This window comes from Mustela erminea, chromosome 1 (genome assembly GCF_009829155.1).
Source record: "Mustela erminea isolate mMusErm1 chromosome 1, mMusErm1.Pri, whole genome shotgun sequence".
Lineage (NCBI taxonomy): Eukaryota > Metazoa > Chordata > Mammalia > Carnivora > Mustelidae > Mustela > Mustela erminea.
This window is the reverse complement of record NC_045614.1, coordinates 219,789,614-219,802,462: the sequence shown is the minus strand read 5'-3', so window position 1 is coordinate 219,802,462 and position 12,849 is coordinate 219,789,614. Positions and strand designations below refer to the sequence as shown.

Here is a 12,849-nt window from a genome sequence, read left to right as displayed (position 1 = left end):
CCTCCCCTCTGACGACCACGGGACTGTTTCAGGGGTGGGGTGAGTTAGCAGGGGTGGAGGTCTCCACCTGGCTCTTGTGACTGTCACCTGTGATGTCGACATTGTGGCTGTTGTTACCCCCAAGGGCACCAACCAGGGTCGTGCTTCGCCCCATCTGGTGTCATGGAGCCCTAGGACCGCCCTCCTAGTGGGCCTCAGGAATCGGCTCTCCTCTGTCCCCAGAGCAGACCCTTACTGTCCCGGTGCTTCAGTGGCCCGGTTCCACAGGCCTACCCACGCGCCCCGCCCAGCATCCTGCCTCAATTCAGGGCTACCCCGGCCTCGGGCTCTGGGCAAACCCGGGGCCTTCCCAGGGTGCCCAGTGGTTTTAGAGGAAGGTTGATGAGCGTGCGGGAGCCTGTTCGCCGCAGGCGGGCAGCCAGCCTGTGGGCTCCTTAACTCGGGGAGCCCCGGGGGGGGCTGTTTCACTGCAGGAACGGAGTGCGGGGCCGTCGAGGACAGAGGCCCCCGCTGCCCAGCGAACCCCGACGTGAGCTGGCCAGCTGTGGCGTGACCCCGCACCAGCACCTCTGAGACCAAGTGGGGCAGCTTCCAGGAAGGCAGGAGGTTCTCGTCACCCAGACGCTTCATCTGGAGGCCCGCCAGAGGCCGTGGGGCCCAGGACAGGGTGCTCTGGGCTGGAATCCGGGGCGGAGGAGAGGGAGGCGGGGGGAGGGGAGCCCGGGGCTCCTCCGGTGGGACCTCTCCGTCTCTGCAGGGCTCTGGGGCCTGGGTGGTGGCGATAAAGCTGTTGGCCGAAGAGGGGCCCCTCCTGCCGCCCGCGTCCCCTCTGTGCTCAGTGCTGGGCAGGCAGGACTTGGCAGACCTCCCCAAAGCCTCATTTCCTTTCTTCTAATTCAGCAGAAACCCTTCTCCAGATGTGTTCTCCTCCGTGTTTGTTTAGAGTGAACTGACATGTTATGGGGGGAGATGCTTCACGGAGCCCTGAGCTCCTAGAGCCAACAGCTGCCGGGAGAGGCCCCGACTCCTGGGCAGGGGGTGGGGACCAACCCCATCCTAGGGGGAAGATGAGGTCCCGGCCTGGCCACAGCCAGTGCCCCAAGCTTGGGCTGGATGGTGGGGTCACCTCTTGTTCCTGGCAGTGAGCAGGACACTTGGTCCTGGGGTGAGGGGACAGAGCCATGGCCTGGATTTCAGCCCCGTGGGGTCCATCTCACAGTGGGGGCATCCCCTTATCTCCAGCCAGAGGGATGCCCCCTGTGAGGCCATTTCTGGACCCTGAGCCACAGCAAGAGGAGGACCAGCAGCTCTGACAGCAGGTGAGAAGCCCCTCAGTGCTCCCCCCATGCCCAGTCATCTTCGGTGTTATCCCCGCGTGTCCTCTGAGACACAGGGGCTGGAGGGACGTTGGAATGTGAGTAGAAGACCGTTCAGGTCGATGACTCTTTCCCTCTGCCAGGGACCTGGGAGACGTGAGGTTCCTCCCCGGGGCTTGGGAGCGAGCCCCACTGCCCGCTCGGGACCGGGTGGCCCAACCACAGACGCACAGATGAGGTGGACAAGTAAGAGACAAAAATGAAACCTGCTGTTTTCAGCCTCCACTGTTTGGGGATGTTTGTTTCCCGGCCCATCTGACTGATGCAGATGCCGAGTACCCACACTGCAAAGGACACCCGGTACCTCCGTAGTGACCAACTCCAGAACAAGGAGCGAGGAAATGACTTTGGTTTGGGATTTTGTACACATCCCACATACTCTGTTTCATCGGGTCAAATTATCCCAGCAGGGGCTTCTGCCTGGCCCCCAGGGCCATCATCCCACACGGCCGCTTCCCTCAGCGCCCATTCAGGGGGCCCCACCCAGAATCCCTGTGCTCGCCCCACTGGTCTGGCACAGTGGCGGGCAGAGGGGCTCGGGGGGGCTGTGCCCTGCTGCGGCTCTGCTTCACAGGCCTCAGTTTCATCCTCCCCAAAGCAGGGATTAAACCAGTGGTGGCTGCATTGGGCCAATGTATGGGTTATCTAAGCCAAGAAAATCCTTAGAACCATGGAGCCTGGCACCCGGTCGTCACTCAGGGACGGTCTGTCACTGTGGGGAGCTTTGTGTCGGCGTGGCGTCAGCTTACATGCTGTTTTCTCAAAGCATCCTGCACACGGAGACGGGCACTTGCAGTCTAGAGCCCTGGTGTGCCTCCTCCCCATGGAAACAGCAGTCCTGGCCACCACACCCCCAGCCCCCCCGCCCAGGGCAGTCGCAGGCCTCACTCCTTAAAGACCAGGTTGTACTTTAAAGGGAGTAGGGACTTCCCTTCCTCAGGCTCACTCGGGAGGAGGTGTGCTGGGGTTGTCATACTGGGCTGAGCAGAGCCCTCTGAGCTCTGGTAGAAGGTTCCCCCAACCTGGCAGGGATCGAGTCTCCCAGACCCTTTCCGCTTGGAGGCAAGGCATCAGCTAAGGAGGTGCAAGGTGGCAGGCCAGAGGTCCTGGAAGTTTGAGTCTTGTGCAAAAAGGGGTGAGGCAGAGGACATTGAAGGCACCTGCTTGGGGCCGTGTCCATCAGGGTCCCCTTGCCTGGGCCAGATACTGGAAACAGTTCTGGCCAGGAACTGGAAAGAACCCATGGCTCCCAAACAACCACGTTAGAGAGAATAGACCACAGATGCCCTTCTAGACTGTTTCTTCCTCTTGTTTTCCCTGTTCTTGAGTTTCTGTTCTGTATTTATCAGTGAAAATCAACATCTAACTCTCCAGTTGTCTATGTGTGTGTGTATTTTTTAGGTACGGTGTGAGGTAAGGATCTTTAGCTTAGACATTTTGTACCTGTTCCCCTACATCTTAATTTTTCTCTCAGGTTTTGTTTTTGTTTTTGTGTTTAACTCCATATTCTCTTCCATGTCCTAGGAAATTGTCTTGAGCTTTTCTTTGAAATGATCTGGTTTTCTGTAAAATCCAAATTGCTATTCATTTTTTGCATTTAAAAAATGGAATATGTCAGACAAAAAGATACAGAAACAATGTTATCAACACCCATGAAGCCACCACATAGGTTTAACATATGATGGCATTTTGTTTTATTTACTTTCTTTAAGAAATAAAACATTGTGAACAGAATCAAACTTTTGTGTGCTCTTCCCAATTCCAAAAGGCCCCGGTCCCTTAAAGAAGAAATAGTGATCCTGTTCAACTCCAAAGGACATGCTAACTTAAGGTACTTCAGGAATAGAGGGCCGAGAAAACCCACGCGATCATGGTAACAGGAGCAAAAACAACATTTAATAAAATTCAAAACTCACGCAGAACAAAATATTAGCTAGTAGGAATAGAAGGAAATGTTCTTAGCTCAAGAGAGGATATTTATGAAAAATCCCTTGTTAACATCAGACTTAACGTGAAACTAGGAAATTTCCACAGCACTCAGGATCAAGATGGGATCGCCTACCGTGGCTGGTTACTCTCCAGGCCGCAAGAAAATGCTCGCCCCGCCTGTCTGCACACGTAAAACTCCATGTTCAGGGCCAAGAAAGTGCTTGGGAGCACAAGAAAGTGGAATTGTTCTGTCCTTCTTCATTCCTGATAGCTTTTTAAAAAGTGCTATTTTGTCCAATATTAATATAGACCTCTTTTTGTTTAATAACTATTAACCTGAGCTATACTTTTTTCTTCTCTTTATTTTTAGCCTGTCAGTGTGGTTTATTTTAGGTGTTTCTTATGCAAACAGCATTAACTGAATTTTTTTTTTTTTTTCATACAGTCTATGGATCTTTATCCTTTAAAATATGAGTTTAATCTATTTACAATTACAATAATTACTAACATATTTAAACCTTTTCTTACCATCTTATTTTGGGGTTTCTACTTGCTGGAGTTTCCCCCTCTGCTTTTCTTCTTTCTCTCCTGACTTCTGAAGGATATGTTGTTTATTATTATTATTATTATTATTATTATTATTTTATTATTTTCAATTAGCCAACATATAATACACCATTAGTTTTTGATGTAAGGTTCAACAATTCATTAATTGCATATAACACCCAGTGCAGGATATGTTTTTTTATAAAATATATTCCCCACTTCCCTGGTAGTTTGGAAGCTAAGATTTATAATTCTATTCTTGCTGAGGTTACCTTAAAATTTTATTATGCATTAGTGATTTTCTAACAAAATCCAAAGTTACTCAATATTTCTATCCTGCAGAACATGACATCTTAGTATGTCTATTCATTTACTTTTCTGAAAGATTAAAAAAGGAATTTACTTTAGACACCACAATTAAACCATTTTTCTTCTAGCTCATTGCATTTATTCAAATTCTCTTTCTTTTTTATTGAAGTACGTCCCTTAACCTTTCTTTTAGTGAGGACATTTACATAGTAAGGTTTTTCAGTTTCTGTAGTGGTTTTCTGTTGCTACTTAACAAGTCATGGCCAGACACAGTGCTGGAGACGACACTCTTATATTTTGCTCCTAGAATCTATGGATCAGAAATTCCAACAGAACACCTGGAGTGGCTTGTTTCTGCTCTGTGATGTCTGGGGTCTGGGCTGGGGTGTCTCAGTGGCTGGGCTCACCCAGCTGTGTCGATGGCCATACCTCTGGCTTGGGCAAGCTTAGGAGGTGACCGCTGCAAGGGTCACCATGGAGACCCAGTGATGCCAGGGTGACCTCTGCTCTGGGCAGAAGCTGCAGAGCCTGCACGGCATGTCCCCGCCTCGGGGCCACACAGAGTCACTCCACTATTCTCCACCAGTGGCCCAAATCACCGGCTCACTTGGGTTCAGAGGAGGGGTCATAGACTGCCCCTCTTGTAGAGGTGGGTTCAGAGAACTTGCATCCATGTTTTAAAACCACCAATCTCTCTAGACAAGTTATTTATATCCTTATCCCAAGCAGAATATACTCATTTTACCCTACAATGTCCCCCAGCGGCCTCATTCCGTCATGGTTTCGGGCACACGCTCAGAGCTGAGGATCCCATTCCCTCCTCAAGTCTGGGTCCGAGTGAGACTCCTCCGGTTCGGCTTCTCTTGTTCTGAAGACTTCCGAGAAAAGGGGACAAGGTGTCTCGCTGCTTCACTTGGCACACAGAAGGGGGAGGGCCACACCATGGTCGTGAGCGTGCCCGCACAAGCAGGACTGCCGGAGGTACACGGTCACCGGGCCCAGGGAGCCCCAAACCACTGGGTTCCCGACCGGGCCCCACCCACTTCTTGGGGGAGACACTTCTAGTCTCTTGGTTGGTGTCTTGGGCCCTTGTTGACGCCCCGACTTGCCCTTCCTCCTCTGTTAGAAATGACCAGGGCTGGTAGCTGAGTGTGCCTGCTCTGTTTCCTTTCTGTAGAAGTTCAGGAGCCCAAAGACCTCGGCAAGTTCCCTGCTGCTCTGTCCGCCTCAGACCAAGCTGACACATTCCCTTACAAACATGGTGGGTTTCCGTTTGTATGAACTGCATCAGACAAACCCTGCACCTAAAAACAGACCCTTCTGTCCCTTAGCCCCCGTGAAGTTACTGTGCAATGGTGACCTTCAAGTTCTTAGGGTTCCTGTTGGTTAGCACGGACGGTCTGGAAGGACGCCTGCCAGAGCCTCAGAAAACTGTTGTTTATCTGGAATGGTCTTTGAAGCCCTGCTTTAAATATTTCTGAGACCTCGCTTCAGGATTTACAGTCACACCCTTGGCTTCAGTCTGACTCTGAGACCACATCTTCGGAACGGTGACCCGGCTTTGATTTTTATTCTTAAGTTCCAAAGCCCTTTGAAAGTCTTACTCAGACAGGAAGGACTGTGCCCCTCCTTCCCCACCCCCCGGTTAAATGGTACTTGGAGTCTGAGAACTTTGATCCTCAGTTTCTTTCTTTCTTGCTGCAGCTTGTGGTGGACAGCTGCACCCAGGGAGAGCCTCACCACTTCCTGCCTCGCGCGGTCCCCACGAGCATCAGAACATGCCCCATCGTCCACATTCTGCACATGCGTGCTGCCGAGCGTCCCTGGCACATGACGAGTGTCTCTTCTCTCTGCTTCCCAGGACGTGCTCACCCTGTTCTCTGACGCCCTGCAGACCCTCTGGTTTCCGGCTGCTGTCTCCTCCTGATGGGGACAAACTTTAGTTCTTGAGACAGCAACATGCAGCTTCCGGCTACCGGAATCGCAGCGAGTCTCTCTGCAGACCCACCCTTGGCTTTTGTCTCCCTGCCTGGCCTGGGTTTTATCTTTGCCCCCAGGCCCTTTCTTGGTTTGAGAGTTCTCTCCTGCCTGGAAAGACTGTCCCGAGACTACAGTGTTTTCCCTAAACTCTGCCGGGAAACTGAACAGTTCATTCTTTTTAGGTCACGTCTCTAAGCCTGGTTGTTTATGTCCTCTCAATCCGGAGTGAAACATTCTAGGTTGTTGGTTGGTGGGCTGTATCTCCATTATTTTCCTGATTGTAGTAATCCTGAGGAGAAGCCTGCTGTTGGTCTCATTGTCCTGTTGTAGGTATTCTGTTGATGCCCGAGGTTCAGCCGCCATATTACGATATGTCTGGATGGTGGACACTATTTTCTCTGTTTGAAATTTGTGCTCTGCTCCATATTTGAGACAAGAGAAGGAAGGGAGCGCATTCCTTGTGAGCACACAGCAGGTTGGGACCAGAGACAGAATGGGAACCCAGGTGTCCAGACTTTCCAGTGAGTGCTCTCCTGTGACCTTGCTCCTCCCAGAGAGTGTGGTCCGCACTCTGCTGTATTCTCTCTCTTGAGCAATGTGGAAGGGCAAGCAACCAGGAGCCCTGACTTTCACAGTGATGTTCTTTCTTCTGTAATTGGATGTGCATCCACTAAGGGCAGGATTCTGTCTTTCTTCGTTCTCACCCTTGCTGACGATGCAGCAGCACAGAGCATGATAGGCTCATTTGAAAGAGAGCACACTGGGCAGACCTGTGTCAGAATCCGAATTGCCACTGAGAGCTGTGTGGTCTTGGACAAAATGCTACTATCTCTGAGACTTGCTTTTCTCCTTCATAAACTGAAAAATGTCACCATCTTCCTATAGGGTGTGGAGATGTTTGGGGCACATGGTAGATGCATGACCGGTGTTTGGAACAAGCCTGCTGAAGAGGTGTTCGAGGTTGATGATATGGGACTGCAAATAACTAACTCAGAGCCCCGAGGTGCCATGCTGTAGGAGGCGACCAAGCACTCAGCCAAGGAGGACCCAAGTCTGCCACTCCTTGTCCCCGTAAACACATAGACCTGAGGGCACCTCTGGCTGAGGGATGCCCCAGGCTTCTCTTTGCTCCGCCAAGTGGACGGCATCACCATCTTCTCTGTTTTTCTGAGAACAGAGGGGAAAGAAAAAACCAGATCCCTATTCCCTGGCTTACTCTGTGAGTTAATTCCAGAGCCTTCTGGTAATGTTCCCCAGAAATCTCTGAGCAAGTGCTGGAAACGGGGGAGGGGAGGATTAGGATTTTGTGTACTTTTGTTGGAGGCTGGCTAGTTTCCTCCAGCACTGGGGTGAATGGCCGTCTCCAGATGGATTTAGGTCTCTGCGGTGAATAATGCCTGTTTCTTCAGAATTGCTTAAAAGCAGGGTGATACACAAGGGAAATAAAAAGAACACTTTGAATTTTTTTCCTTCAGGACAAAGCATGTGCATTAAAGAGCTCCAAAAAGATAAATTAATTCATTTAAAAGACAATAATTTAACACTATTGATGTATGTGTTTCAGGTGCCCTGTTGACCTAGTCAGTTCCCCGTGATGCCGGTGCTAAGGCCCATGTGAGCCGAGTGCCCGCAGAGCTGAAGAAGGCATGTGGCTCAGAGCAAAGGAGAGACCTAATCTCTTTCTTAAGAAAGTCCTGGCAGGCCGGACAGCCCTCTGTCCAGCAGATTCCCCTGAAATGAAAGCTGTTTATAAGAGATGCCAGATCCTGGATCATGCTTTGAAAATGTTTTTTAAGCTCCGTGATAACCTCCCTTAGGTCACATCTGGCCTGGAGGCCGCATGCCAAACACTCCATATTTAGAGCTGAATTTGCAAGTTCACAACAGGAGGGAGAAATGCAATGGAATGTGTCAAAATACCTTCTCGAGAGGGAACCTAAGGACACAGAGTTTGTTGATTACAAACCTTGTTTATTGCGTGATATCGTAATTGGTCCTTGCACGGCCAACTCCTTCTGTCCTCACCAACATTATGTTGTCAGTCTTTTGAACATTAGCCTTTTGTTCGTACAAAGTGGCATCTGATTGTGGTTTTAACTGGCATGTCTCTGATGACTAAACATGTTGATCACCTATTGGTGTATTTATTGGATATCTTTGCATTTGTTTATCTTCTTTTTGAAGAAATGACTCTTCAAGCCTTTTGCCCACCTTTAATTGGGTTGTCTTTTTATTACTGAGTGGTAGGGGTTCTTTATATATTTTGAAGACAAGTCATTTTTCAGATAAATATATTATAAATATTGTATCCCATTCAGTAGCTTGCCCATTGATATTTTTAATTATGGGTTTTGATAATGAAATGTTTTTAATCTTGGTAAACTTAAATTTATCTTTTTTTCTTTCATGGTTAGTGATCTCTGCATATCCTGTCAGTCCAAAAGTTGCTAAAGTTATTCTACAGATTTCTTTTGAGGTTTTACAATTTTAGCTTCTATGACTAGGTTTTCAATACATCCATCCTGAACTATTTTTCACGTATGTTGTAAGATGGGCTTTAAGATTCATATTTATTTCTTATGGTTAACCCATTGTTCAAGCACAGTTTGTTAAAAGACTTGTTTCAGGGACTTGGTCGAAAATAAATGGACTCCGTAAGTGTTAGTCTGTATCTGGACTATCTTCTACTTCATTGATCTATTTATTTGCCTTTACATCAATACCACACTCTCATAATTCTTAGATCTTTACTAAGTCTTGGAATTATATATGTGGTATAAGTGCTCTGATTTTGTTGTCTTTTTCCCCAAAACTTGGTCCTTTGGCATTTTCATGTGAATTTTAGAATCAACTGTTACTTTTTAGTGAGAAGTCTGCTGGGATCTTTATTGATGTTTATTAAACCTATATAATGATTTGGGGAAATTACCATGTTAACAGTATTGACTTGTCCCATCCTTAAACATGATAGATATTTTCATAAGTGGGTTTTCAAATTTTTCAAAATTAGGTTTTCTTAAATTTTTCTCAGCAATGTCTTATAGTTTTTTGTGAAGAAGCCTGTGTATCTTTCATTAAATTTAAACCTAAGTATTTTTATTTTATTTTTTAAAGATTTTATGTATTTATTTGATAGTGAGAGACAGAGAGAGAGAGCACAAGCAGGAGAAGCAGCAGAGGGAGGGGGCGAAGCAGTTCTCCAGTGAACAGGGAACCCAATGCCGGGCTTGCTTCCAGGACCCTGGGATTGACCCGAGCCAAAGACAGACACTTGACGACTGAGCCACCCAGGAGCCCCATAAACCTAAGTATTTCAAAATTTTGATGCTCTCACTGGTATTTTTTCCATTAAATGGTTGCATTTTCCAATTGTTTGTTGCTAGTGTATAAAGATTGATTTGATTATTGTACTGACTTTATATCCTATGACCTTGTACAAGTCACTTATTCTTAGAATGTTTTTTGTTGATCCTCGGGATATTCTCCATACACAGTCCTATCCAATAAAGACATATCCAACAAAGGCTTACTTCTTACCTTCCCGGTGTTTATCATTTTTATTTCTTCTTGTTATCTTGTGGAGCTCAGCTAGGAACACCAGTACAGTGTTGAATAGAAGTAGTAAGAGCAAAATCCTTGCCTTTTTCCCAATCTTAGAAGAAAAGCATTCAGCATTTTACTACAAAGTATGATGTTTTCCATAAGTGTTCAACTTAAGGAGACTCTTTTTTATTCCTTGTCCTGAAAGTTTCTGAGATGAATAGGTTTTGAATTTTGTCACAAACATTTTAATACATTTATTTAGATGATCTTATGAATTCTGTCCTTTAACCTCTTAAGGTGGTGACTTAGATTTACTGAGTTTTGAGTTGAATTCCTAAAACAAACCTCACTTGATCACGATGGATTACATTTTGTGTATTGCTGTTTGATTAGCTAATGTTTTATTTTGTTTTGTTTTTCATGTAGGCTTAGTAAGGATATTGGTCTGTGGTTTCTCTTTAGTTTTGTAAGGATTTGGTATCAGGATTATTCTGCTCTTGTAAAATGATTTGGGACGTCTACCAAGGTCCTTTGTTCTTTTTTGAAAGGGTTTGTGAATAATAGGTATTATTTATTTATAAATATTTGATATAATTTACCAATGAAGCCATCTGAACTTTTAATTTTCTTTGTTAGGATGTTTTAAACTATGAATCACGTTTTTATTTATTCTTGGGTTAGTTTTGATAAGGCTAGTCTTTCAGGGTTTTTATCCATTTCATCTAAGCATTTGGATTTATTGATATAAGGTTGTTTATTATATTCCACTGTTTTTTAGTAACAGTTTTCAGATATAATTCATGTACCATAAAATCCACCTTTTAGGGCAACGCTTCTACACTGTTGGTGGAAATGCAAGCTGGTGCAACCACTCTGGAAAACAGCATGGAATTTCCTCAAAAAGTTTAAAATAGAGCTACCCTATGACCCAGCAATTACACTACTGGGTATTTACCCTAAAGATACAAATGTAGCAAACCGAAGGGGCACGTGCACCTCAATGTTTATAGCAGCAATGTCCATAATAGGCAAACTATGGAAAGATCCTAGATGTCCATCAACAGATGACTGGATAAAAAGATGTGGTGCTATATGTACACACAATGGAATACTATGCAGCCATCAAAATTAATGAAATCTTGCCATTTGCAATGACGTGGATGGAACTAGAAGGTATTATGCTGAGTGAAGTAAGTCAATTGGAGAAAGAAAATTATCATATGATCTCACTGATATGAGGAAGCTGAGAGGCAAAGTCGGGGGCTTGGGAGGTAGGGAAGGAAAAAATGAAACAAGATGGGATAGGGAGGGAGACAAAACATAAGAAACTCTTGATGTCACATAACAACCTGAGGATTGCTAGCAGGAGGAGGGTAGGGAGAGGGTGGTTGGGTTATGGACACCGGGGAAGGTATGTGCTATGGTGAGTGCTGTGAGGTGTGTAAACCCGGTGATTCACAGACGTGTACCCCGGGGGCTAATAATACAGGTTTATAATTCCATGGTTTTTAGTATATTCACAAAGCTGTGCAATCATCATCATCTAATACCACAACTCCCCCAAGAAGCCTCATACCCATAGACAATCCCTCTCCATTTCACACTCTCCCAGCCTCTGGCAAGCACCAATCTATTATTTGTTTCTCTGGATTTCCCTGTCTTGGACATTTCATATAGTTGAGATCATACAATGGTCCTCTGTGACTGGATTGTTTTACTCAGCATAATGTTTGCATGGTTCATCCATCTTGTAGCATGAATCAGTCAGTCCTCCATTCCTTTTCTTGGCTGAGTAATATTCCAGTATATGGACATACCATATTTTATTGATCCATTCATCATTTGATGAACATTTGGGTTGTTTCCATATTTGGGCTATTATGAATAATGCTGTTTTGAATATTCATGTACAGGCTTTCTGGGTGGACATGTTTTAAATTCTCTTGGGTATATGCCATGGTGTAGAATTGCTGGATCATGTAACATTTTGGATCATGTTTAACATTTTGAAGACCTGCCAAACTGTTTTCAAAGTAGCTGCACCATTTTGTATTCCAAACGCAGTGCACAAGTGTTCCAATTTCTCTACATCCTTGCTAACACTCATTATTGTCTGTCTTTTTAGTATCACCATCCGAGTGGGTATAGAAGTGTATCTCATGTGATTTTGTTCGCATTTCCCTGAGGGTTAATAATGTGAGCAACATTGAGGCACCTGGCTGGCTCAGTTGGTGGAGTATTTGATTCTTGATCTCAAGGTTGTGCAACTTGAGCTAGAGTATGTAAAGATGACTTAAAAATCAAACCTTAAAAAAATGTGAGGAATATCTTCATGTGCCTATTGGCTATTTATGTATCTTCTTTGGAGACATGTATACTCAAATCTTTTATCTGTTTTAAAATTGGTTGTCTTTTTATCATTGATTTGTAAGAGTTCTTCATGTATTCTCGATGCTAGTTCCTTATCAGATATGTAATACTTTCTTTTAATCTGTGAGCTATATCTTATTTAACTCATTAAGAACAGAAGTTTTAAATTTTGATGGTGCCCAATTTACCTATTTTTTCTTTTACTGCTGTGGTTTTGATATCATAATATGCAGTTCTAAAAAGTTACCATTCAGGGATGAATGGGGAGAGCACAGAGGATTTTTAGAGAACTGAAAATACTCTGTATGATATAATGATGGATACATGTCATTAAACAATTCTCAAAACCCACAGAATGTACAACACCAGGTGAATCCTGATGTAAAATAGAGACTTGGGGTGATGATGAAGTGTCAATGTAGATTCTCCAGTGTTAACAAATATACTTCTCGGTGGGCATATTAAAAGGGGATACTATGCATGAGTGGGGTTAGGGCTATATGGAAAACCCCTGTGCCTTCCTCTCAGTTTTGCTGTGAACACAAAACTGTTCTTAAAAATTGTTTTTAGAGGGCACCCGCATGGCTCAATTGTTAAGCATCTGCCTTCAGCTCAGGTCATGATCCTGGGGTCCTGGGATCGAGCCCTGCAACAGGCTCCCTGCTCAGTAGAAAGCCTGCTTCCCCCTCTCTCACTCCCCCTGTTTCTGTTCCATTTCTCGCTCTCTCTCTCTCTGTCAAATAAATAAATGAAATCTTTTAAAACATTGTCTTTATAAGAAAAATTAATTAAAATA

General features: G+C 45.2%; 1 long non-coding RNA gene across 1 annotated transcript; it reads left to right on the top strand.

Moving 5' to 3' along the window:
- The first annotated feature begins 953 nt into the window (after positions 1-953).
- LOC116598608 lies at positions 954-8,512 on the top strand. The gene is made up of 3 exons (XR_004289114.1): positions 954-1,319; positions 4,923-5,011; positions 7,026-8,512. It is a non-coding gene; the product is annotated as an uncharacterized LOC116598608 (long non-coding RNA).
- The last annotated feature ends 4,337 nt before the right edge of the window (positions 8,513-12,849 follow it).